Source organism: Sturnira hondurensis, unplaced genomic scaffold (assembly GCF_014824575.4).
Source record: "Sturnira hondurensis isolate 20B ecotype Veracruz unplaced genomic scaffold, ASM1482457v3 Scaffold0002640, whole genome shotgun sequence".
NCBI classification, from domain to species: Eukaryota; Metazoa; Chordata; class Mammalia; order Chiroptera; family Phyllostomidae; genus Sturnira; species Sturnira hondurensis.
Genome location: NW_028075271.1, coordinates 1024010 through 1048399, shown reverse-complemented (window position 1 = coordinate 1048399; position 24390 = coordinate 1024010). Strand labels below are relative to the sequence as shown.

Below are 24390 nucleotides of genomic sequence, written 5' to 3'. Positions count from 1 at the left end.
TTTTCTCTCCTCGTGATGGGGCACGTGCTTTGCATGTCTCACAGTTGTTCGTTGGAGACTGGACGTTTAAAATAATAAAATGTAGCCACTCTAGAAGTCAGATCCCACCCGGGTTTGCTGTTGCTGCCACAGATTTGTTTGTTTGTTTGTTCAGTGTCTTTTCTGAGCTCACTCTGCAAAGTGTGTATTCTTGGTTGTATGAGGACACTGAAGCCCCTGTCTGTCAGCGTGGTGGCCAGTTGGTGACTCAACATCGACCTCCTTAAATAACCGATGAGGCTCCCTGTCCCTGCCACAAATGTCTCTGTGTGTCTTGAGAGACACCCTCACACTCAGCCAGCAGTTACAGCTCCGCCTTATCAGTGCTGAGGGCTAGGGCCTTCTAGAGTCCTTCCCCCAAACACACACAGCCCTGGGCAGGTCCCCGGCCTTGTATGTTTGCAGGGCCTCTGACTTCCCAGGAATGTGTCAGAGGCTTACGAAGCCTCCTGCGGACATCTAGTCTCCAGCGTTGCCTTCGAAACGTTTGTTTAGCCTATTGCTTGTTCCAACTGCTACCTCGGGCAACAGCGATGTGCTGTAACTGCATTGCTTCTGATTATTTGCAACAGGCACCCTGAGGAGACTGCTGTCTGCACTAGACTGCTCTGAGTCAGATCAAATAAGGCCGCCTTGCAGCTGGGGTCTTCCAAGGAACCACCGGGAAGATCAAATAATGCCACCTCGCTAAGAATGGGGCCTTGCAGAAGCTCCCGGCCACTCTGTCCCCTGCGGGGGCCACCAGGCTGCTGGATTTCAAGCTTCCTGCGGTGCTGGGGTGGGGGAGTATGGGGACACGGCAAGAGGAAAGACAGAGCTCATTGTTCCAACCAACGTGCGGCTGTTTTCCTTGAGTCAATGCTCCCCAGATCACTGCAAGCCTTTGGTTAGCAGCCAGCATTCTGAGAATGTTGATTCTGACGTTTCTGAGCCAGCGCTCTTGTTGCTTTTATGGAAGAGGAAATTTTTGGAGTTTGGAGGTCCTTACTCCACCATTTTTGCTGACGTCCTAGGATATAGTTTTGATGGCGACTTTCAAACCATGAGAGATTCACTACCCGCCCAGGGGCCAGGTCAGGCGTGGCCCTTGCGTCCTTGCAATGTGGCCCCTGCAAATTCAGACGGGCTGTGAATGTAAAACGCATACTGGCACTCAAAGAGTACAGTAAAAAAGAGAGTTTATATATCCTAATACCCTTTACTTTGAACATACATTGCAATAATAATATTTTGACTCTATTGGATTAAATAACAACATTAAAATTAATTTCGCTGTTGTGAACATTTTTTAATGTCTGTGGGAGTCAGAGTCTCAGATGACCCCCAGTGAGGCATGCCTTTGCGACTGCCAGGAAGTTTCCAGTTACATGGCTGGCTCCCGTTCTGTGCCTGGTGGACAGAGTTGATCTGGAAGGAACAAAGGAGAAACAAGGCTATGAGCCTGGTAAAAGAAAACAAGATCCAGGAGAAAGCAGAAACGGCAGCAAAGGGTGGCTAATAGAAAATATAAAACAAGATGAAAGGAACTAGACTGAACAGGTTCGTTAGGTTTCGCCTCCGGGAAGCTCTGCAGACAATGAGGGGATGGGGCGGGGCGCAGCCCCCGACGGGTTCCCCTGGGAAATGCCAGCTGGGATGGAGGTTTGCACGCTGGATACGTCCTTGGGGACCACGTTGCTGGGGGCGTGCGTGTCACCATGTGGTCTTTTCTGTAAGCCAGGCTTCGGTCCTCGCTCAGGTCGTCTGATCCGGGCCTGCAGTACCGAGAGCGCTGGTCCACCTGAATGGCCACGAGCTCTACAGGCGCCGCCAGCACCGAGGAATAACAGGGAGAAAACACAGGCGACTGTGCTGTTCGCTCAGCTTCATTACTGCAGCTTCTCTCCAAGTCCGTACTGACCTCTTCCTCCTCCTCCTCCTCCTCCTCCTCCTCTTCATCATCATCACTCGGAAACAATCCGCAGTGACGTCACACAAGAAAACTGGGGTGCAAGGAACCTGAGACCCAGAGTCTCGGTCTGTGGGTCCCGGAGACAGCGCGGTGGGCAGGGGAGCCATCGGCATCTTGCAAGGTGGTATCTCTGGATGGCCTTGGGGCGGACTCGGTCCTCTGTCCAGCAGGCAGAGTCTCCGGTGGCACAGCCATCCAGAGATCCGTGCGGCGTGGAGCAGCCCCTTGGTGTGCGGCACTCAGCTGCCTGGGCAGCTGTCCGAGGTCCCCACTTCTTATAACCTGGAGGTCTTGTGCTCCACCCTTCTGCCTCTCTCCATGAATGTCTTGAGACCCTGGACATGTCATTGGGGTATTCCCAGCAGGCTTATCCTGGGGTGCTCCACCTCCACAGAAGTATCTGTTCAGGTCACATGTGCAGAAATCTGGAACACTCGGCCCTGCTAGCCACAACTTAGGTAGTTTCCCCCTTAAACCGAAGTGTCACGACTGACTGCCAGCCATCCTGGTTGACATGAGTGACGCCATCTTGTTTCACATGCTCTGTGCTGTCTCGACTGGGCCAGTGCCATTGTATATTGGTCCTGTGCCCCACAAACACCCGTGCATCAGTGCCAGACTCCAGGCCCGCGAAAGCCTCTCAGAGTGAAGACTGAACCTTTTGACCCTCCCCTGGTGGGGCCCTTGAAACGGCTGCCCCTTGGGAGAAGGTGTCACTTCAGCCAAGGGCAGTTCCTGGGGAAAGACTCAGCTGTGAGAGCGCCGGTCAACTTCCTGACAGCTGGGAAAGTGGAGCAGGGTCTGGGGACCTGACCACACCGCCCACTCCTGACGCTGTTTGCCGCACAGGCGGTGAGAAGGAGAGGATTACAGATATTACAGCCCATAAGTTAGGCATTAAAATATAAATCCACATGCAGACGTTAGAAAGGTTAGGAAAGATACTCATCAAATCACTGACAGAGACTCTCTGGAAGGGGGGGCAAATTAAAAATGTGTTTTAGTCGTCCCATAAATGGGGAGACAATTATTTCACAACCATCGTAGTCATAGGTATTGACCAGTGGGAATGGGCACAGGCCCTTGAGGAAGTTGGGAAACATCTAGACAACAAGTATTTGGCAACCAGCAGGAAAGGAGTTCAATATTTCGATAGACTGAGATGCACCTGCCAAATAGCGGCCCCGCCCACAGGTGCAAATACGGGCATGGGGGCAAGATGGGGGGCGGGGGGCAGGCAGCAAAGCTTGCTGGCAGGAGGGACGGCTCCAGGTCCCAAGTGGCCTAATGACCCTTCTAATGCAAGGACACGTCAGGCGGATGTGAAGGCACATCGAAAAGCCATTTGCCCGGGGCTCTCCCACTTCCTTCCTGTGATCCGACCTGAGTCCCCACCAGCAGGTTGGCACCAGCTCTTGACTTCAGCAGAGCAGAGCAGAGGCGTGCGGAGTGCAGGGCGCACGGTCTGCCCCTGATGGGAAGTCCATGTGTGGACTGCCGCCTCCAGAACACCAGAGTGGGGGCAGGAAGAGGAGGGTGGGTTTTCTGTTACACTCTCCGGTACCACCACTGGCCGGATGGGGTAAATCGAAACATTATTTTAAGGAATTGCAGGTATTTCCAGGCAAGAGAAAGAGGAGATCCGTTTGATCTCAGCAATGTTGACTTTAATTTTAACGTGTGTTCCTTGGGCAGAAATCTAAAACCACTGTGGACAAAGGGACGTTCTGAAACACCTTAGGCAGGCAGAGCGAGGAAGTCCTGGGACCAGCTGCTTTCTATTTAAATGCAAAGGGTGTCACAAGCCCCATCTTGGCAGTGCATCTGATCTTTGCCAGGGGCCCTTTTACAGGTCAAATCAGGTGACAGGTGTCTCCGGGGTCCCAGAGTCCCACTGGGTCGAGCCTCCCCAGCAATCTGGCTATCAGCAACCTCCTCTGGGAGCACCAACCCCTCCAGCCACTCATCACCCCCATGGGCGTCATTTCCTGCCAAAGACACGTGCCCCTCAGGCTGCCTGTATGGATGTCCCCTCCCAACGCAGAACAATAATCACCCGTGTCTCTGTGGCCTCCACGGGGACCAGGCAAGGTCCCCTAGGCTCCTCATCCCCTGCCCTGGGGGGAGGTGAGAGCAGCGCCTTCCTTCCGCTAACGGAGGAGGAGGTGAGGACTGGGCCAGAGTGAATGACTCCCTCCACCGCCCCCTCTTTCCACGGGGAGCCCTGGTTTGTTTGGTGTGTGTTTAATGTACAAAGTATTTGAATATGCAATGGAAAAGTACTTAACTTCAACATCTATTTTTCAGATTTTTTTAGAAAATGGTCTCCTGTGTTTATTGTTCCAGGTGCCTAAAAAAACAAAGACACGTAGCATCACATTGTCAAGTGGCTAAGAAGGTGCCAGTTTCATTCTTTGTTACAAAATAGTCTATGGTGGTGATGACAGGCCAGTCCAACAATGCAAAAGATGTACTGGCCACAGCGGTCAGTTCCCTCTCCCGTCGGCCCTCCCATCCCTGACCCAGGGGCCGTGTAAGGCCGCTGTGGTCCGAACGCACCGTTCTCTACACTCAGGAAACACGCAACGCACTCCCGGTTTTTCTTCTTGTTTTAAAAGAGTGAACCTCAGACCATATTATTCACATTGCTCTGAAATTTGCTTTTTTATTCAAGGGTACATCATAGAACTGTTTCCTGATCGATAAATATATATCTTACTCATAGTGTGAGTTTTTTAATTTAGCTTTCCTTTCTGTCATTTCATCACGGCGGTGTAAAGAGCTGAATTGTCCTGGACAGCTTGTTAGGAAAAGCCGTACTCGTTCCTCAGAAGCAACAAACCCCCTTCAGCTCTTTCAGCTCAAAATAACATGTTTCCATTGTCGCTGACTCGTTTTCCAGTTTTGACACATTGTCTGCACACTTCCCCGAATGGAAGACCAGGACGCATCTGCCCCACCCGGGTCCGTGTCCTGCTCCCTTCCCCACACGCTTTCCCAATACCATTACCTCCTAGTCAGGGCTGAGCACCCTGCCCCCCACCCCCTGCCCGTTCTTGTCACACTGCTCTGCCGCACCAGCACTGAGGCTCCCGAAGGTGTCGGCCTCTGTGCCGCCTGAAGAGAACAGGACAGGTCTGTGCAGGCTCCCACCCTGCTCTCGAGTGGCAGAGCCTCGGGGTGTAGGGTCTCAGGATGCCCAGCCAGGAAGGATGTGGGGAAACTGGGCCCTGGAGGGGGTCGCCCCTCTGCCTCCTGCCTACCTTGCAGGTACGGTGAGAAGGTAGAGGGACGGTGTAGGTATTGTCACGGCTGGTGTCGTTTTGAGTTCCAAATAGAAGGTGCCCCAGGGGACAGTCTCATCTAAACTGGGCAGGGCAGCCCAATCCACGCCAGGGTGAGCCCGCTGGGCAGTCTGGCTCTCTCTCAGCCCCCACCCACCTGGAGGCCTCCACTGTGTGTAAGCTCAGGTCCAGAGCCGCACTGTGCTCACAAGCCAGAGCACCCATGGCTGCTCGGTGGGCAGGGGGCTTGTCCCACCACGTGCGAAGTGGGCTCCCAGGCCAGCGTCCAGCCTGCCAAGGGACATCCTGAGGCCAGGACTCAGCATCTGGCGGGTCTGGCCTCACTGTCAACACGATACAAGGCTCTCCTTGGCCCCAAGGGTCACAGGTGGCAGCCAGGGTCGTGAGTCCCCATCATTCTCAAATCAGCCGGCGGGCCACAGAAGCACAGCGGGGTCTACACAGAAGCAAGTGCAGCTATTGCGCATGAGGCACCAGAACAGCCCCCGGCCACCGGCAGGCATGCGACGCCCAACTCCGTGCTCTTCGAGGTGGCCCTTGGTAGCACTTGCAACGGGAAGAGACAGGAGCGGCGTCTTGGCGGATGAACTGCCTTTCAAAAATCCAAGATCTGAACAAATGTGAGAATCGTGGTGAATAAACCCGCTGACCCCATAGTCCAGACCCTCTTGCAGGTGTCAAAGCTTAGCTCGCCCAGAAAACGGCCACATCCTCGCCCCTGAGCTTAACCCCAGGAGGCGTCTGGAATCTAGGGGTCAGGGTTGGACACAGCCCTGGCAAGTTTTCTTTAAAAAGAAAGCCAAAATAACGGTGCAGCCCCTCCCTCTATGCCCTGCTCCCGAAACCCACCAACAGATCCGCAGGATCTCCCCCTCTCCCTGAGCCCTTCCCAGGAGCGTTTCATCAGCTACTGCGGTGGGCGGCGTTTGGGCTCCTGGTGTTTTTCTACTTGGAGGGGCAAGAAAATCCCATCAAGGGAAGAATTATGGGGGTGACTGGCCCCCAAAGGGAGAGGCATTCAGAGGCTGCGTGCTGGTTTCCTGCTTCCCACTGGGGACCCTGGGGTCTGCCCCCTGGGCTGTCCTGACCTCTGGGGTGGTGACTCACCCCAACACAGGAAGGAGAGGCCCAGCTAATGGGAAGCACAGGCACAGACAACAGCTGGAAGAGAAAAGAGGACGGGCGGTTAGGCAGGTAAGCTACTTCTTTTCCAAGAAAAGAGAAGCCAGGAAAAACATCCAGGCATAAAGCTGTCTTAGAGCTCAGGCCAAGGACTCAGGAAGTAATCAGAAACAGCCCAGGAACTGACTCCCATGACCCCTTAGCCTTTCAGGCAAATGACCCAGCCTTCCAGTTCGTGGGTCGCTTGTTCTGAGGAGGGTGAGGTGTCACGCTTGGTTGGCAGGGGTGGAGAAGGGTACAACACAGGAAAACAAAGTGTCTTGGGAAGTTCGACCGCCCCTCCTCGATGCCCCCACAATTCCATTCCTGGGCACATTTACCCAGGAGACACAAACACACACAAAGGGGACGGCAGAAGAGTGTTTCCGGCACTTCATCCAGGACAGCCCCAACCAGCGAGGGGCCCGAAGGCACCAAGAGGGGAAGGGAAAACGAAGCGGGGTCTCTCCCTCCACACAATGGAACTGGATCGGCTCCCCATCGCCATTGCCACAATTAGCACGGAGTTAGTGGCTTAAAACATGGCAGACTGATTCTCTCACGGTTCAGGAGGCCAGAAGTCCAGGATCAGCGTCCCTGGGCTGACAGCAAGGTGCGGGCGAGGCCGGCTCCTGCGGAAACTCCCGAGAGAAAGCGCCCTCGCCTTTCCTCCCTGTGGCCTTCTGCGTTCCTCCTCAAAGTGCATCGCTCCAGTTTGCGCCTTCCCTCTTCTGTGGGTCAACCTCCCTTCTCTTTCCTCTCACCTGTGAGCACATTTAGGACCCACCTGGGTAATCCAAGCCCCGCCTCCCACCTCCAGATCTTAACATAATCGCACCTGCAAAGCCCCTTTTGCAACATAAAATAAAACTCACAGGTTCCAGGGACGAGAACCTGGATATTTTTGAGGCCGTCACTCAGTCGACCACCTGAACGTTCTACCTGGGAATGCAAAGGAATGAGCTGCTGATACACATGACACAGGTAAATCTCAAAGCCAGTAAACTGAGCGCAAGCAGCCGGACTGATAAAGAAGAACACCTGTATGACTGCATTTATGTGAAGGTCTAGAGCAGCCAACACCAACCTGTGTTGATGCAAATCAGAGGCGGTTGCCTGGCGACCAGGAGGCTGGAGCAGGCAGAGAACGTGCTGGGGAGATGCCAGTGCTCCACAGCTCCCCTGGAGAGTCATTTCTCGGGTGTGTCCGTTGATCAAAGCTCACGGAACTGCAGGCTTCACATCTGGGCCTTTAATTGTATCTAAACTGTTCCTCAGAGGGAAAAAAGAGTATCGAGGGAGAGTAAATAGCTACAAGAAAAGGGAAAAAGGGGAGGGGGAGGGGGAGGAAAACAAAGCCTAATCTCTCGGGGGAACACATTTCCTCCTTCCTTATCGCCAGGCCCAGCTCCGGGCGGGGGTGTGAAGGGAGCCTGGGCCCCACAAAGGGAGGCCTGGGGTAACAGCTTCAGCGCTCAGTGGCCCGGAAGACAGCAGGCTACCTTAGGGAAACTCACAAGATGAGACGCCCAGTGAAACACCCAATGGTGCTGAACATTTCTAACACAAGAAGTGAGACAGCGACCCTCTTTTTTTACTTCTCAATCCTTTTCCCTCTTCCCCCACCCTGCTAGAATTTTCTCATACTTTCGAGATTGTCGCCACAGTGGAGGGGTTGTTTGTCTTCTGTAGTTTTCAATTAACATTGTACAAAACCAAGTTCCCACTCTGCTAGAAGAGGCTTCCGACACATCCCTTTCGGCCATTGGATGAAATTTCGCTGAAGGGACAGGTTTATCCGAAGTCCCTTAGCCTTGTTCCCCTTGCTGGACACTTACACCCTTTCATCGTGTTTCCTGTGGTAAAATAAGAGAGCACTGGTTGGCTCTGTTCTTCTGTCGCATTATTTTAGAAGTGGCTATTGAACTAAGAAATCAAGAAAAGGAGCCCCGACTGGTGTGGCTCAGTGGGTTGGGCATTGTCCCCCAGAGCAAAAGGTCGCCGGTTCAATTCCCAGTCAGGACACATGCCTGGGTTGCAGGCCAGGTTTCCAGTCAGTGTTTCTCTCCCTCTCTTTCTCCTTCCCTTCCTCACTCTCTAAAAATAAATAAAATCTTTAACAAAAGAAAAAGAAGGATAAAAAAGAGGTGGGAGCAGCAAAGTCACCCCAGCACAGAATTCAGAGCTCAAGGACCCTCCAGAAGGTTCAGGTCTAAAACCCTAACCTGACAGGAGCGGAAACCGAGGCCAGGGCCCATTCACAGTGAAACATCCACCACCACTCGGAACCTCTTGTGTGTTTCACCTCTTTGCCTAAGATGAAATACAATAATCTTACTAGTAATATGTGCTTTGACAATGCAATTAATTTCATGGTTTCTGAATGGGGATATTTTGGGTTGGAAGGAAAAAAGAACCCAATTTGCCAATTCACATATGTTTGGTAATAGGAAAAGTTCATTATCTCTCATTTTAAAAAATTCTAGAGAAATCCCAGCTCAGGGCTGATTATATCAGCTGCTTAATGATGTCATCCAGGACCCAGGTTCTTTAAATTTTCCCCTCTTCCATCCTCATCATGTCAGACAAATTGCCCTTATGGTTACAGCACAGCTGCCACAGTTCCAGCCATCACACAATGAGGCAGAGACTGTCTATGTGCTGAACAGTTTCATTCTTCTACCTGGGTGCACAAAAGGATTTCATTTCCCAGCTATTCGTGGAGGGTGTATGACTGGGTTCTGGCCACTGCGATGTGGACCACAGGGATGAGAGCCTCAGGCGCAATGGCCCACCCTCTCCTTCTTCTACAAGTAATCCATCCGGCAGTACCACAGGTAGAAGGAAACTGGATCCCTGAGTCTGCACTTGAGGAGAGCCCCTGACTCACTGAACAAAACGTAAATGCAAATGTGCATGAGATTCGGCCACTGAACCCTTGGACTGGTTTGTTTCGGCAATTGGCACTAACTGCCCTAATCCCAATTCAGACTTGTTAGTACCCAGAAGGAGGAGAGAGAGGTGGATTCCTGACACAGAGGCTCCGTCAGCAAGAGAAGGGGGTGTGTGGGAGAGGCGATCACAGACTCTGCTCCACCCCTCTTCCCCCCGGCTGCTCTAGGGTGCCTAGGAATCCTCTGTGTCCCTGGTCAGCACTCTCGTTCTGCCCACTGGCTACAGCCAGCCTCAGTCCGGTTTCCCAAACCTCCGAGGGGCCCAGCCCTGCCCACCTCCGCGATGGCCCCGTGCTCTGGCCCCAAGAAAGCTGTCCGTCCAGCAGACTCCCTTGGCTTCCTGCAGTCCAACGGGGGCTCTTTCCTGGGCTTGCGAGAGAAGCATTTTGCTGACCCACACAGGGGAGATGGTGGTGTGGCAAGATTTATCCCAGTGTAAACAGAAGGCCGTGCCTCTGTCCCTTGTCCATCTGTCCTGCCATGGGAAAAGTCCAGCCGGGTCCTCAGCAAGGCCCAAACAAAGGCTAGAGTCCAGCGTCCCCTATTCGTGTTGAAGCTCAGTCCTTCGGAGCCTGCAGGGGGCTGCAAAGTGGTCCCAGGCCCCACCCAGGTAGCTGAGCCCTGTGCCCGGCTGTGCCCGGGCTCCCACCTGAGGCCTGGGTTTGAGATCCGAGTGGCTGCCAGACCCACGCGGTGGATGTGGAGAGAGCACACGAAGAGATGGGCAAGCACATGTTTCAGAGATGAGAGAGAGAAAGAGAGAGAGAGCGCACCTCTTTGTTAAGCTGAGTTATAGTATCTCGAGTTTGGGATAGACCAGGCACTTTTTCAAAATAACCAATCAATTTCCCAAGCTTTTGCAGGCTTCGGGCGAGTCTAGCTCTTAGCCAATGGATCCATTTCCCAGGCCAGACTGACAGGCCTCGATGGTGAAGCACCTCCCTCTGCACCATTTTGACTTCTACTGCACATGTGCTTGTCCCCCACCCCTGTTCCCCCCAGAAATCTGCCACTGGAGTGGGAGGATCACGGCGTTAATCCTTGGTGAGGCAACGCTGTGGTCCCCTGGGCTGTGTGAAGCTGTAGCTTCCTGGCTAAGCAAGCAGGCTCCTGCTCCTCAGCCCAACAGCGTCCAATCCCCTTTGCCTGCTTCCCATTCATAACCAGCTAACTACCGACAGCAACAAGACCTCCGAGCCCGTCTGCCTCTGCGCTGCACTCTTTTCTTCTTTCCGTACAGAGTCGGACTGTTTGGAAGCGTAGCCTGTGCGTGGTCTCGCCTTCTTCTGCATCCTGAGCTCTGGGCCAGGACCCCTCACTGAGACCATGCAGCTCCTCTTGCCTTGGTTTCTGGCAACATCCTGGTCACTGGGTCTGGCAGACACGTTCCCTTCCTGTCTTAGTTTCCTGGGGCTCTGTCCCAAATTGCCACAATTACTGGTGACTCAGAACAATAGGAGTTTATTCCCTCCCAGCCCTGGAGACTAGCCGTCCAAAATCAAGGGGGCAGCAGGGCCACGCTGCTTCCAAAGCTCTCAAGGAGGATCCTTCCTGCCTCTTCCAGCTTCCGGTGGCTCCAGCAGCCCTCGGTGTTTGGCTCAGAGTTATGTCCCTCCGATCTGCCTCTGTCTTCACACGGCCTTGTTTCCTGTGAGTCTCGATGAACAAATCTCCCTCTTCTTTTTATTTTAATTTTTTGTAATATTTTATTTATTTTTAGACAGGGGAAGGGAGGGAGAAAGAGAGAGAGAGAAACATCAATGTGTGGTTGCCTCTCACGTGGCCCCCACTGGGGACCTGGCCCACAACCCAGGCATGTGCTCTGACTGGGAATCGAACCTGCGACCCTTTGGTTTGTAGCCTGTTCGCAGCCTGCATTCAATCCACTGAGCTACACCAGCCACGGCTCAAATTTCCCTCTTCTTTTAAGAACCACCGTCACGGGATGAGGGCCCACTCTAAAGTCTGTTAAGGCCTCATCTTAACCTGAGTACACCTGCCAAAACCCAACTTCCAACTGAGGTCACTCCCCCCGGATTGAGGGTTAGGGCTTCGACATGTGTTGGGGGAGAGGCACAATTCAAAACAACACTTTGATGCCTGATCCAACCTGGCAGCATTCTTTCTGTCCTTGAGATACCATCCGCCCCTTGTCTCCCTGGGGTCTCTGAAACCCCTTTCTCATTTTCCCTCTTGGCTTCCTCTCCCTCTGCCCACCCCCCGGCCCCCCCCCCCCCGTTAGTATCCCAGGGCTCCCCTCATTCACCACCACACGAAGGACTCCTGGAGTGTTTCAGGCGATGCCTCCCACGGCCCTTTCTCTTCCTCTGCCTCCTTTGGGAGCCGCGGGTATCCTTGCGCCCCTTCAGCAGGCACTCACAGAGATTGAGCTTCTGGTTCGGGGTGTCCCAATAAGAGCAAACGCCAGATCGACCCCACCCCTCTCAACCCCAGAACCAACAGGCTTTCCAGGGAATCCCCACTTGCCTTCCTGAGTCATGCTTTGCAAGAACACGAACCGGCGACTCAGTGCATTCATCACCCTCCACCCCTGAACACTGAATTTTTACCCTAAAAACTCCACCGCCCCTTGCCATTGTCCCATATTCTCATCTCCTCGAAAGAGTTCACCAAATGCTACAGCCAATGTGTGAACCCGTAGGTACAACTTCCGGAGAGCCTGGACGTGGGCCCTGCCCCCACACCGTCTCCCGGAAGACTGCCGGCCTGTCTCCACGCACACATCTAGCAGGTCCGTTTGGACGACCACAGAGCCGGCATCCACGGCAGTGCTCTCGTCTCTGGCCCTTTTGAGCCGTTGCAGCCTGTGTAGTGTGTTGATTAAGACATAGGGGGCCCATAAAAGCTGCAGGCGGAGTCCACTGGCAAGAATAGTGTCCTCTACCCATCGCCGGACCCTCCATCGATGAAGTGTCGCTCCATTTGGACAAGAGGAACTGAGAAGGGGGCTGGGCCAGAAAACTCACTGGGAAACAAAAATCCCCACCATGTGAGGGGCAGTGCCCCACGAGGGCCATCAGGGCGTTCAGGGTCACAGCAGGGAGAAGTGAAGCTCAGGGACCCACATGCCATGGAGGGGACCGAGTGGCAGGCAGGGCTGGGCCATTCCCGGTACTTTTCCACTTGCCCCGCACAAATCCTTTACCCTGTTTGGTCCTTTGTCACTTGGCCCCAGGCAAACGCCCACTTCAGGAACTTGAACGCTTACAAATGCCACCCACCAACCCAATGGCATGTGATGCGGGTGAGGAGTTCACATACTCTCCCCCTTTGTTTTCTCGGCTTGCTTTCTGCCTAAGCTCCTCTGAACAGGCCGAGTGGGGCTGTTGCTGCTTCCATCCTCCCTCCTGTTCTTGGGGGGTGGGAGCAGGACAGAGGTAACTCCTTCGTAAACAGTTTTAGCACAGACAACGAAAGTCAGCAGGGATGCTTTAAAAGGAGGTGCTTTGTCATCAAAAGGCTGCGAAGAATAAACACACTTCTCTTTATTGGGGAAAAGGGGGTTTTCCCAGGAACCTGGAAAATTCTCGTATAAGTGTAAACACTTGGGGGCGGGGGGAGCCACGCTGCCTTTTTCCAATCCCCTAACTAGACACTGGGGATTGCATTGTATGTTCTCACCTCATCATTGCTCCCCCTTAAGGCGTGTGCAGCCCAAATTCTGCTCCCAGTAGAGAAACTGGAGAAGTCAGCGATCATGCTGCCTGTCACTACCAGAACCAGTGAGTGGAGACAAGAATTGAATCTTTATGGGCTCCTAGGCAGTGGGTTTATTTGGACACTAAAAACTGTCTTAGTATCTCATCGCAAAGTGTCCTTTTCCGTAAAGAGACGAAAAGGGTAGGTAAGGGGTTTGGAATTCAAGGGAAAGGTTCATCAGACAGAAGCTGCAGCCCAGCAATTTTCCCAGCAGCCCTCCATCTGCTGACCGGTGATTCTTTATCTGTGTCCTGGTCCAGGATGTCCCCTCCCCAGGGCACGGTGGTGCAAATGCCACCTTGACAGCTGGCAGACCTCCTGGGGCACAACGGTCAAATTCCTGGTGGGTGCCCTGGAGTCGGGGCAGGTCTGGTCCCCTGCTCCAGCTCCTGGAACAACCGCTTCCTGCCTGCATTAGTCACTAAGCCTGTTAACTGTAACTACAGCTAAACCTGCTAAACTCTTAGCTCCCTGCTCATTGGCTTTCCTAAAGGAAAAGGCAATCCCTCCACTCCTCACCTCACTTCTGGTCCACATGGGTCCAACAGCTGGGCCCCTTTGGGAAAAATGACTTGGATCATGACAAAAACACAGTGTTTGCAACACAGAACTGAGAGAGAAAAAAACAGAAAAAACATTTTCTGTGATAGTTTTTCCTCCACATTTCTGAAAAGTGAGGGAAATTTTCCCTTGAAAAGAGCCATAAAATGGTCTTAGGATGCACTCCCCATTGCCTGGACATGACGGCCATTAAAATAAACTCCAGAATGGAAAACGGCGCTGCAATTGTCCTATGCTGCTTCTTCCCGGAAGTACCTTTTTCCTGAAACTTCTAACCTTCTAATAAGAGCCAAATGCTTTTTAAATTTGGCTCCTATTAGAGGGGCTTTTCAAAAAGGTATCCCTGTGCCTCAGTCGTGGCTCATAGGAACCAATGAACAAGAGGGAAGACGAGAACTGGACCAAAATGAATTGCCTTCCTCGTCAGCTAGAGATGCTCAGGACCGGCTGTGCGGCGCCATCACTCCTGGTGATTAGGGACCGAGGCCTGCGAAAGTCCAACCTTCCTCCCCAACTGGGGGCAGGGAAAGTTGGGGAGAGAAGGCCTTGGAGTCCATGCTGGGTTCAAATCCACACAGAGCCGTTCCCTGGTGTGTGCACCAGAGCCATCCCGGGCTCCTCGGGGCTGAGTGTCCTCATCCATGAAGGAGGGGTAACAATAGTCCTGCTTCATCCATCACTGGCCGTCAAGGAGATGAAAAGATAAGACCAAAGCTGAGACAGGCGCACTGCGTAGGCCCGCACCTGGTTCCTTTTAAGCAGTTGTTAAAAGGCAACAGCCATTATTACTACCAGATGGAATACTCAAACAAATGAGTAACTGCTGTGCAACGCACACGACTTTTCCTCAAGTGTGCCACACATAGGTCTCTCTGAAGTGTGCAAAGGCTTGCTGCAAAAGCAAACAGTCCGAGGGATCGCCATATGGAAGCTTGTTTAGCAGGGACTCAAAGCCCAGGGGACAGTATTTCCCAAAGCATTTGGCAAACTTCCATGGTGTTGGGGCCCATGGCACAGTTCCCAGGGCTCAGGGCAGAGTGCCGTGGATGGAATGTTGTCCTCCCCAAACCCAGTGTTAGGGTCCCAACCCCAGCGTGAGTGTCTGTGGAGGCAGAGCTTTCAGGAGGCAGTTAAGGTTGAATGACGTCATAAAGATGGAGTCTCAATCCGATGGAACTGGTGGCCTTCTAAGAAAGCAAGAATGAGATCTCGTTCCCCAAGTGCAAGGTCAGTGGGAGGCCCTGTAAGGCCATAGTGGGAAGGCGACCACCACCAGGCAAGCCAGGAAGAGCGCCCTCACCAGGAAGAGAACTGGCCGGCGCCTAACCCTGGGCCCCCAGGACTCCAGAACTCCGCACTCAACGCCTGCTGTTGAAGCCACCTGGTCTGTAGTCCTTCTTTCCGGAGCCCACAATGACCACGTCAGAGGGAGACATTCCTCTTTTGTTCTTTCTCCTGAATCAGAAAATTGAAAACATGACTCAATGAGCAGAAAACACCTCCTTTCTTGAACAGCCCTGTCCTAGTCTTGAGAGGTGGCCAAATACGCATAAAACGCGTAATGGTTTTATCTGGTTTTAAGACATAAATAGATCAAAGCCCATTTTTTAGGTAAAGTAACTTTCACAGGGGAAAGAAAAAATTCGCCTCCCACTGGAGAGCCGTATTTGTATGACAGTCCATTCGAGGCTCCATTTTGTTGCACAATTTAAACCTATAGGCAGGAGTGAGTGAGAAAGCTATTGCAATGCGTTCGGTAAGGAACCTGCTTGGAACTAGAAGGCTTCGCTTTCTCCTGACACAGAGCTGCAAACAATTCACGTGTCTAAAGACAGATGTTATCATCAGTTATTAAAATTATAGTTTCCCCAGGGGAACGGGCTGTGTTCCAACAGAGATAAAAATGTAGGCAGAAGAAGAGTAAATCCTGAAATGTTCTAGAAATTTCTACGGAAACAAGTCAGATGGCCGTAGCTCTCCCTTCTTGCCAGCTGTACTCTAAGCAAAATGCCCCAGCCCCCTCTGGACCGTTAAGGGCGGTCGCTGCAGGACAGGGCCCAAGGCGCTGGCTAGGGTTCAGGAGAGACAGGTCCAAACCCGCGAGCTCACTAACTGCTCGTCAAGGGCCTGGTATGCGTTAGGGCACAGCGGCAAGGAGCAGCGCCTAGAGGCAGGCAGACCACCAGGTCAAGTCCTGACTCCGCCCTCTACCAGGGCCACGTAGCCTTGTGCAAGCTGGCCAACTCGCCTCTGCCTTATTTCCCGAGGCCCAGGAGACGGCTGAGAACAGAGCCTGCAGAGCATCCTAGGTCCCACGGTGTTGACAGTCACGCACCTGGGCCAGGGTCTGTCTCGGGTGCTGGCACTGACGACCCCTTTCTGATACTTCACACCTGCATGCGCCTCCGTGGGAAATAGACATGCAAAGCACACGGTGTAAAATGATTGCCCAGAGAATGCTTCCCTGGCAGTCAGGTCAGGTTTCCTTCTCTTTGGCTTCTGTGGCCCCCTCTGCCCACCGCTGCCTAACTATTCACCACAGGGAGTCCTTCTCTGCCCCCCAGCACAGACAGGCCCCGAGGACACTCACGGGGACAGAGGCCACTGTGTCCTCTCCACACCAACCTCCCATCTTTCGCTGGCTGTGGGCAGGGTCCTACACACACGGCACAGCGGAAGCAGAGGCAGTTATCAACCCGGGGGCGGCCAACTTTTCTGTCCCGGGCCGGAGAGGGAAGACCACCGGCTTTGTGTGCCACGCCGTCTGTCCCAGCGGCTCCACTCTGCTGACGTGCTGCACAAGCAGCCTCAGAATGAACAAATATCGCTGTGTTCCCATCAAACTTTATTTACAAAACAAGAGACAGTGGGCCAGATTTGGCCTGTGGGAGGTCCTTCGCTGACCCCTGGCCTCGATTCATCCATGCACCTCACACGCGACAAGGACCGCCCCAGGGGCTGGGGAAATAACTGGATGAAATCAAGTCGTTGCTGTAACGGAGCTCGCGACGTGCTCTACACGCATGTGTCAGTGTCTGTTCCCCACGTGGAAGCGACCGAGCGATGACTGTTCAGAAGGGGGCAGCCGTTTGTGCGAGATGCTGCTGACGAGCGAGTGAGCCGGGCCCCGGGAACTGGCCATTGTGTTAGGCACCAAGCGCAGCGTCCGTGGGATGGTGGGGACAGAAGCCCGACTGCAGTGACGTCTGGAGAGACAGGAGACAGCAGTGGGCTGGACCCGAGGGGAGGTGGCAGGTGGGGGCAGTTTCACTCAAGGGAGGGTTCTGGCCTGTCCAGATGAGCGCACCCGAGCACGGTCGCCAGGGCAGGTGCAGCAGGGAAGGCCAGCTGACATGTGACACAGGGAGAGACGAGAAGTGGTGCTCGGTGGGGAATGTCCTCCAGAGGCAGGAGGACTCGGCCCTGGGGCCAGGGCAGGGTGGCCGGTACGAGGAGCAGGTGCGAGCTCCCTCCAGCAGCAGGAGGCCGTGCAAAGGCGGAGCGGGTCCTGGGAGGAGGAGACCAGTCTCCTCTGGTTGTGTCCCCTTTTATCGCTAAGTTCAGAAGTGCTGTTATCAGAGGAGAATGAGGAGGGGAAGAAGTTCTGAGAGGGACAAGCGTCCAGGGCAGCCATCTCAGGGCAGGGACAAGATGTGGTCAGTGACACGGACTCAGCGTGCCAGGCAGCTCCGAGGTCCCCCCTGAGGGGTGACCGGCCAACAGGGGTGACATCTCCTCTGGCTACTGCCCTATGGGGAGAACTTCCCACCAGGACACTTGCTGGGCCTCTGACCAGCCCACAGAGTGTGTCCCTTCAGGGTGGACGTGGACTGGGCAGTCAGCCGAGTCCAAAGTGACACCCTTAGGGGCCTGAGTCACAGCCTGCTGTCTCTCCACAACTGTCCCCCTCCTCGAGGGGCTGATCGCTGGGCGGGGGTCCTTTCCTGGAGTGACCCGTAGACACCCCCACCGGGAAGGGGATGAGGAGTGAATGAGCGGATAATGGTCTGGGGTTAGGCCTGGGAGCACAGTACTGCCGGCCCCTGCCCATTTTTAAAAGCTCTCATGTACGACAACTCGCCTTATATGTGCAGCAGGGGCAACTCCGGGTCTGTACTTATCACGTGTGGGGCACTGTGCTAGCAGCACTTGGAGTATGCCAGCCCAAGTAATCCTTAAAACAGCCAGCGGTCAGAACGCCCGTCGGGTCCGTGTGACAGATGAACTGTCCAGTGTGAGAAACACGAGGCAGCGTGTCCACGTCGTGGAGCAGGACATGCCACCAGGCGTGTGGGACTCCACGGCCTGGACTCCGTATGCCAATGGAGCCCAAAAGCAGCTGATTCTGTGAGGCTGCAAGTAACAGGAACTCCCCAAGTGTCAGCTGAAACAGATGAGGGCGTGTCCTTGCCTACGTTAGAGTCCAGGGCCAGCCTTCAGGCCTGGGGGGGCAGCCGCACAAGCCCTGCAGCCCCCGTACTTCTGGCGTTCTGCGCCCCCGCCCTTAGCTGTGGCCTTGGCACTGACGGTCCCGTCGAGGCTCCCAGAGCGCACTTCTCCCTCCCGCACTGACTCAGCGCCCCGGGCAGGAGAACACGAAGCACACAGGACAGAAGGTGCACGCTGATTTATTCCTCACTCCACCTTTCTTTTTCTGTTTTAGTTTTTCTCTAAGAGTTTTGCTGGAGGCTCTGCCCACAACATCTGCTTGAATCTCGTTGACTGAAACCACCATAGAGCCACCTCTGGCTAAAAACAGAACGTTAGCTGGGTCCGCTGCCACCCTGAAGAAAATCGCTTCTTTGCCCCATAACCTCCCCTGCCCCAACCTCTGGTGACCACCGACCACTCACCGCCTGGTGTTTGCCTTTCCCAGGACATCACGCACCCAGAACCGTGCGGTATGTGCCCTTTCCTATTAGCCTCTTTCACTTCGAAACACGCATGGAAGGTCCCCCCTGTCTTTGTGTGTCTGGATAGTTCATTTTCTTTCATCGCTGAGCACAAGCCCATTGTCCGGATGGACCACAGTCTGTTTATCCCCCGTCTGCTGAAGGGCGCCGCGGTTGCTCCCAGGGTTTGACAATTATGCCCACAGCTGCTGCAAGCACCGTGTGCAGGGTTGGTGTGGACTCTGGTGTTCAGCTCCTTTGGGCAAACACCAAGGGGTACGATTGCCGGACTGTGTGATAGGAGAATGTTTAGTGTTCTAGGGAGCTGTCAGTTTGACACCCGGTGGCTGTTCCACTTCTCATCCCCACCAGCAACGAGCGCGAGTGGCCACTGCGGCTGCTGGCTCAGACACCACACCTTAGAATCACTGTGCTCCATGCTCCATGCTTCTCAGCTTGAAGGAAAGCCCCCAATGGGCGTGCCACGCCCTCCCCGTGACATCAGGAAAACATCCAATGGATGACCGCCCCGCCCACAGAAGGCACCTTTGCAGTGAGACTCCTGGGACGCACCTGCCCCGGGGAAAATTCCTGACCCCTCCCTCTGCCTGCTCCTGGCTGGTCTCGGCCCTCTCTGAAGAGGCCCAGTTTGAGTCCTGTTTTCCTTCCGTCACAGGAAACTCTTCGGGAGGCACACTGTCTTGGTTGGAGGAGGTGGCATCTCTGGGGTGGGGTGCCCTAGCCTGAGGGTCCTTTCTGGAACATCAAGCAGATGTCGCAGCTGGAGGCTGTGCTGACACAGCTGATGAGCGTGAGTCATGTGAATGCATTGTGGGGGGAAGGGGGGCTGCAGATGCCTCCTCACCTCCTGGCACTCTGGACTGTGCTGAGCCGCAGACTGGACCATCCGGGGACCTCGGGACCCTGAGCACGGGTGGCTTCGTTCTCCCAGCCGGCCCCCAGCATCCATCCCAGCTTTCTCTGCAACTCGTTCCGAGGATCAGCAGACCCTCCGCAGGCAGACACTATAGCCCCAAGAGGGACTCCAGCGGTCCCCGCTGTTGTGCTCGCCGGCATTTGCTGTGCCCCACTGTGCCAGACACCGTGCCGGCACCCTGACATGCCTCTCAAGTGGACCCTGGTAGCATCCCCATCCCCAGCTGACAGATGAAGAAACCAAGGTTCAGTGCAGTTGGGACAGTTGCTGCAGGTCCCATGGCCAGTGAGCGGCTGAGCCAGAGCTCGGACCGGTCCCTGATACTGCAGACTGCTCTGTGGGAAGGGGACAAAGACAGGGACGCAGCAGAAGGCAGGAGGCAAAGCCCAGAATCAAGAATAAAGGCCCCTCTGATCTATAGGCTCAGCTAGAGTCTCCTTCCTCCTTCCAGGGACCCCAGAGCCCTAGTCCTCCCCCCGGGGGCGGCACGTCCCTCGACCCCAGAATGGCAGAATTATCTTCAGTTCGTTTGTTTTGTCTGCCACAGAGTCTTGCCCAGACTTGTCACTGGGAAAAGGTGTATGTTTAGGAAATGGATGGGTTAAACATGGTCAGATCGAACACACCTTGATCTTGGTGTGTCCGACTATTCTCCAACGCAGGATCCAGGGCTCCCTGCAGAAATGGCTGATTCTAGGACGAGAGCAGGAAATGTACCAGAAGAGCCGGGCACACGGTGTAGTGCCAGGAAGTGAGGGGGGCTCCCCCCAAAGGAAGGAACAAACCCACCACAATGGGGGCACATCGAAGGGACACAGGGACCAGCAAAAAGGGTTCCATCGACCAAAGTGGGAAAAAGTGAGCAAGAAAATACAATGTCGGATGATAATCCAAATAATAAAATCAATATCCGTGAGTTCATGATGATATCAATAACCAAGTGAGTAAGCAAGCAGGGAAGAACAGACCATGTCCAGTGCAGAGGACCCACAGACAGGTTCGGTGGGAATTCCATTCTGAAGAGGGCGGGCACCTTCCCACGCCCTCCAGGTGGGCTGCACAGGGCGGTTTCCGCCACAAGGGGACCCTGCAGGAAGAGGGGGAGGGAGTGGCTTTCCAGGGGAGAGTCTGACAGACACTGCCTTGGCCAGATGACCGAGGTCACTGTCACCGGTGATCGCCCCATTGAGAATGTGTGCAAGACTTGGTGAAAATGGCATTTCACCCTAAAACCCATAACCCCAGAGCACCACGGGAACAAGCATGAGAGAAACCCCAACGCAGGGACTGTTGACAGCACAGCTAACCAGTTCGTCAAAGTCTTCAAAAACCAAGTCAGTCTGACAAACTGTCACAGGTCAGAAGGGCCAAAGGGGACGTGATGCTGAAGTGTGACGTGGTGTCCTGGGCGGAACCCGGAACAGAAAAGGGACATGAAGGACATCAGAAAAACTGAGGAAATCAGAATAAAGGGTGGACTTTAATTAATGGCAGCGTATCGCACAGGTTCATTAAGGGGAACAACCACACCACGCTGATGTATTGACGAGATGTTAACAGCAGGAGAAGGCCACTCTGGGGCACATGGAAACTCTCTACCATCTGCAACTTTTCTGCAAATCTGCAACTATTTTTAAATGTTTGAGTTTAAAAAGTTTGAGTTTTTTAAAGATTTTATTTTATTTTTTTAGAGAGAGGGGAGGGAGAAAGACAGGGAGAAAAACATCAATGTGTGGTTGCCTCTCACAGGCCCCCGACTCAGGACCTGGCCTGCAACCCAGGCACGTGCCCTGACTGGGAGTTGAACCGGCGACCCCTTGGTCTGCAGGCCTGAACTCAGTCCACTGAGCTACCCCAGCCAGGGCCTTTTTTTTTTTTTTTAAGCCAGGTCCTTCATTACGGAAGTGAATCTCCATACTGGTTACCGTGCATTTGGGGGGACGGATCAGTATAGAAAAGTGAAGCTCTTCGTCGATCCCGACAGGAATTGTCTCCGCGTGGAGGGAGCAGCTCACAGAGGGACCCTGTGTTTCCTTCACCCCTGGGTCAATGCACCAGCTGAGGGACATGTCAGTGACCGCCCTCTGAAGGCACAGGCTCTTCCCCGGAGAGACCGTGTGTGGCGTCGTAAAAGTCTCCGTCCCACTTCACAAGCCCATTGCAGAGGAGAATTTCTGAAAAGTGACATCCCCTTCACGTTCCATTTCTGGCAGAAATTTCCAGCAGAGCCGCAGCGGTACCCTGGGCAGCCTCAGCACACAGGCGGCGAGGCACAGTGGTTTCTGATGACAAAGGCCAGCCCTGGGCTAGGCTGTGTGTCGATAATCACACATCATTACCCAGCAGGGGTCCAGGAGATGGGCCAGCGTTCCCCAGGTCAGCGAACTCCACGTCTGCCAGCGAGGAGTCTGTCCTGCCCTCTTCCCAGTGGGATTTGCCCAGGCCGAGTCCATCCCTCCTCCGACTCCGCTCCAGTCACAGGGCCGGTGACCCTGCAGATGCCGTTTCCCAGGCTTCCAGGTGAGCCTGGCTGTGGGGCAGCACCCACAGGAGACAGGGCCGTGAGAACAGGGAGAAGCCAGGGTGTCTCTCCCCTCCCTCGCTGCCTCCCAGGGCGTCTTGGCAGCTGCTGCCTCTCCTGCATCGCCCCTGCTCCCGTGTGCCCACCCTTGTGTGCAGGTTGGGGGGCCCTGCTCCAGGCTCTGGCCTCGCCCCTCTTCCCTTTGACTGATGCTGGACCCACTGCTATCCTCTGTTTGGCTGCTCGGTGCTTCCCTGGCCTGATTGACCCAACAATCCCCTGTGTTAAATGCCCTCCCCTTGGGATATACTTAGAGTGGATTTGGGTTCCCTGATTCAACGTTAAGACCCGGTATCTTCCCCTCTGATCCCGATCAGAGAAAGGAAACACACGCAGTTCGACAGCCTCCCGCATCTTTGCATTTTCCCCATTTCTCTCCTGACGTGTGGCGTCTGCCTTTGGAACACGAGCGCTGGCACTCGCTGTGCGGTGGGAACAGGTGGCTCCACTTTGCTGTGACAGCGGCAGAGGGAGGTGGGGGAGGGGACAAGAGAATGTTCCAGAGAGGAGGGCGGCTGGGCTCCGGATGGCCTCCCGGACAGACAGCCCCCACAGCAGATACTAACTACAGCTCATCTAAAAGTAACAAATGACTGGCCACACGCTTTCATGGTCACTCAGGGAAGGAACAAACACTCCTGGTCACTGCAATGTCTGGGGGGGGGCACCCCAGTATCCCCAGATTTACCGGAAGGGGCTACAAACAGGGCCTCCTGGGGGCTGACCATTTCCATTGTTCACAAGAGTGTTGTGGCTTTGGCTTCATTGTGGAGTCTTTTTTTTTTTTGTCACTAGTGGCTTAGGGTGTGTCTGCATTTGAGTGATTTTGCAGGAATTAAGGACCATTTAGCCAAAGGTCCGTTTGCTTGAGGGTTCCCTGGCCGTGCAATGTAACGGACTCTGCTTAAGTTAACCAGATAGTTTGAAACTAAAACTCTCACTTCGCCCTAAAACAAGCAATGACCTTTAGATCCATGAGAACGTATCTGGAATGAATCTTCGACTCCTTGCTGCGTTGCACTGACTTCCAGGACCTTCCGGCAACACACATCATTCCAGACCCGTGGAGCACACAAACTCCAGGAAGTGCGTCCTCCAAGAAGTGGGCACCTCAGCCCAGTGACCCCATGGGCTTGCACCAGCACACGAACACCCAAGGTCACATGGGTTCTGTTGTGTAAGAGCAATGGCCGTGTTCCTCTGAATTGCTCTTTTACCATTCAAAAACTGTTTGCTTCAGAAAAATAAGAAATTCAACAAAATAGTTGCATTGGGTTTGTTTTCCTTTTTCTTTTATCGACATGTTGTAATCACATACGCTGAAGGTCAAATTATTCCTGGAAGACACAGAGAAACGACTTCTCAGAGAAGCATTGTTTGGGGCAGGTGATGGCCCGAGGGACAAGCTACCCACACCCATCAGCAGAACAAAGGCTGGAAGGAGCCCCTGCCTTTTGGGGTCCAGACTCTCCCTAAAACACACACAGAGCCAAACAAGTTCACACGGACGGCAGCACAAGGGCCACGCTGACCCCCACCCCCACCCCCACCGCCACAGCTGACTGTGCTGTCCTAAAACCGCACAACAGATTTCCCACAACCAGTGGCTCCCAAACTTTGGGGTCCAGTGGGATTGCCCGGGAGGGTGACGAGGAGCCCAAACACCTGTGGTTAAAACAGCACCCTGATTCTGAGGGGGGGTGTTCTCCAGACCACCATTTGAGAAATGCTGGACGGAACACTACTGAGAAGACACAGCCCTGACCCTTGAATGTAGTACATTTTCACCTTAAAGCAACTCCATTTTTCACTTCAGGAGCACCTCCCACTGCGCCACAGCTGGATCAGCGGACGGGGCCGCGTCAGAGGGCCGGGACAGGGCGTTCCTCACGTGCTCCATGTACGGAGGCTCCTGGACGTCCTCACCGGTGTTGCACTCTCATGGGGACGCCCGAAGCGCCCCATGCGCTTTCATTCCACGCGCTCTTCTCCGAGGAAGGGAGGCTCTTTGGAGAGGAAACCACGTGCCTTCCTGAACCAGAACCCTTGGGGAGCCCCAGCCGTCTTTTTCAGAGCGTGGCACCCTGCCCAGACCCCGAGGTGCTCCCCCAGCCGGGACCTGGACAAGGCCACACCTTCGGGGCCAACTCTGGAACGGGTTCCCGAAAGCCGGGATCGAGGGTGTGCGACTGAGCCCTGCCAAATCTCGGGTCAGGAATGTCTCGTCCCCTCCTGGGGACAGTGGCCGTGTTTAATGAAACAACACGGCTCCGAGAGGTGAGACGCTCT

The 24390-nt window shown here is 54.3% G+C and overlaps 1 long non-coding RNA gene across 1 annotated transcript; it reads right to left on the bottom strand.

Annotated features, from left to right (window-relative positions):
* Positions 1-4492: 4492 nt before the first annotated feature.
* Positions 4493-7717, bottom strand: LOC118983293 (uncharacterized). Its single transcript, XR_005065685.1, has 4 exons — positions 7332-7717; positions 7020-7220; positions 6403-6456; positions 4493-5905 (listed from the first exon to the last, which is right to left on the bottom strand). It is a non-coding gene; the product is annotated as an uncharacterized LOC118983293 (long non-coding RNA).
* Between the last annotated feature and the right edge of the window lie 16673 nt (positions 7718-24390).